Consider the following 1,777-nt stretch of genomic DNA (forward strand, 5'->3'; position numbering starts at 1 on the left):
TAGATATTTATTTTTAGTGTCCTTGATGGTACATACGTTTGGCACTAGTTAACTGTACAGAGGGCAGCAGGAGGGCACAGATCCTTTCTGCAGGTTAAGGGAAAGAAGGCAGAAGGAAGGAAAGATTAAGAAGGGCGATTGCCAAAGACAAGCTTTGTCTAGTTTGAAGTGGATGGTGTATCACTAAAAACCTGAACCAAAGTTTTTTGGTTTGGTTTCGTTTTTTGTTGTTATGTTGTTAGGGGAAATGAAGGAACCCTGTGATTTTTTTTTTTTTTTTTTTTTTTGGCCACATTGGGTCCTTGTTGCTGCACGCGGGCTTTCTCTAGCTGCAGTGAGCGGGGGCTACTCTTCGTTGCGGTGCTCGGGTTCTAGATGTGCGGGCTTCAGTAGTTGTGGCACGCAGGCTCAGTAGTTGTGGCTCTCGGACTTGGTTGCTCCACGGCATGTGGGATCTTCCCGGACCAGGGCTCGAACCCGTATCCCCTGCATCAGCAGGCGGATTCCCAACCACTGTGCCACCAGGGAAGTCCAGAACCCTATGATTATTAAGGCGTAGCAATTCATTGGGGTGTAAACATGAAGCTGTTTAACTGCTCCCTGCCTCCTCTGGTAAAATCCCCCCTTTACTCTGGGCAGTGAACTCCCTTATCTTTATGATAAACTCCATCTAATTCCATAAGTTCCCAGTCTTATCTCTAATGCTCAGCCCTATTCATATTCAAACTTCAATCTCACAAACAAAGCAATACAAAACTTCAATGTCAATCTAGTGGGAGAGGGGATGGGAGATATGTCTGCTCTCACACCCCCGTCTTCTCCCCCTTTCCCAGACAGAAGCACCCTCGGTTTGGAGGGTGAAATGAGAATCTCCTCCCTTGGCTCCTTTGGACAGGGGGCAGTAGGTGCTACCACTGAGGTTGCTGCTGCTTCTCTAACGCCAGCAGATTTTCTTCCCCCTCTAGAGCTGCCTGTGTTGGCTCTCCCTAAGTCACATGTCCCGGCCCACAGTCTCCTGACGGAGGGTCTGGCTCAGGCTCAGCCTCTTCTCTCCCTCAGCCCAAGTGGTCCTCTTGTCTAACACTCTCTTGGATGTGAAACTGGCAAGATGGCTCAAGCTCAGCTACTTTGTCTACTCCACTTACAGGAAATCCTATCCTTGCAGTACAAATGGTGGAAATGTAGTCTGGAGCCTCTTTAAGAGTAAAAAAAAAAAAAAAAAAAAAAAAAAAGGGAATTAGAGCACTTTGTAGGAAGCAAGGGGAACAATAGAAAACAATCTGTCACTAACTCAAAAGACAGGCACCATTCCTGGAAGTAATGCAATTCCAAGCTGAGGCATGGAGCCGATTAATTAAGCTACCAATCCATCTCCTAACTCCAAACATTAATGCCCAGTGCACAGATAAAGAATACATCAGGTGCTTTAATTGGTAAGACAGATACTACGTTTGATTTTAGCTAATAGACAGAGAAGAGATAACAGTTCTACTTAAGCCACACCCATTCCCTTTCACACTTGTGGTGGAAGCTGAAACCTTCAGAGCCCCCCACCCCTCTCCAGTGCACCAAATCTTACGTTGATATTGCTCTAGCCTGATACAATGCTCCTGAAGAAACATCTTCCTCACTGAAAATCAGTTTTGATGTCTTGTTCCTGAGACCTTCTCCAAACACCTCCCTTATTTACTTACTCACTAAACTTAATTGATCAACTCCATCTTCTCAGCTCCCATATTTTCTGTACACCTTGGGGAGTCAAGGGACAACTCTGGGA

At 45.8% G+C, this 1,777-nt stretch overlaps 1 non-coding gene across 1 annotated transcript; it reads right to left on the bottom strand.

The window, feature by feature from the left end:
* Positions 1–1,295: 1,295 nt before the first annotated feature.
* Positions 1,296–1,481, bottom strand: LOC118898607. Its single transcript, XR_005020753.1, has one exon. It is a non-coding gene; the product is annotated as a U2 spliceosomal RNA (small nuclear RNA).
* Positions 1,482–1,777: the final 296 nt, after the last annotated feature.

The sequence above is a fragment of the Balaenoptera musculus genome, chromosome 7 (genome assembly GCF_009873245.2).
Source record: "Balaenoptera musculus isolate JJ_BM4_2016_0621 chromosome 7, mBalMus1.pri.v3, whole genome shotgun sequence".
Taxonomy (NCBI): Eukaryota; Metazoa; Chordata; class Mammalia; order Artiodactyla; family Balaenopteridae; genus Balaenoptera; species Balaenoptera musculus.